Below are 367 nucleotides of genomic sequence, written 5' to 3'. Positions count from 1 at the left end.
TGGATGGATGGATGGATGGATGGATGGATGGATGGATGGATGGATGGATGGATGGATGGATGGATGGATGGATGGATGGAGGGACAGACAGATGGGTGAATTGATTAATTCCTTTATTTAAAGTCATAGGGAAGTCATATTCAAAATTCAACTCATTCTGGCTTAAACATATATATAAATGTACTCTTTATCAGACCACACTGTCCCAAATGTTAGAAAATTTCTATTTACAAAAAAAAATCTTGTCTTAAAATCTGTTGGCTTTTTTCCCTACCTAATGCAGGCCAGTTAGTTATACGTCAGCTTGTACACCTAAATTCAGCGTATCATATATCAACGGTCATCTGTCAATACATTTTTTTCGGTC

The sequence above is a fragment of the Cyprinodon variegatus genome, unplaced genomic scaffold, assembly GCF_000732505.1.
Source record: "Cyprinodon variegatus isolate N-32 unplaced genomic scaffold, C_variegatus-1.0 Scaffold15, whole genome shotgun sequence".
Taxonomy (NCBI): Eukaryota; Metazoa; Chordata; class Actinopteri; order Cyprinodontiformes; family Cyprinodontidae; genus Cyprinodon; species Cyprinodon variegatus.
The sequence above is the reverse complement of the archived record's forward strand: the minus strand, read 5'-3'. Positions refer to the sequence as shown.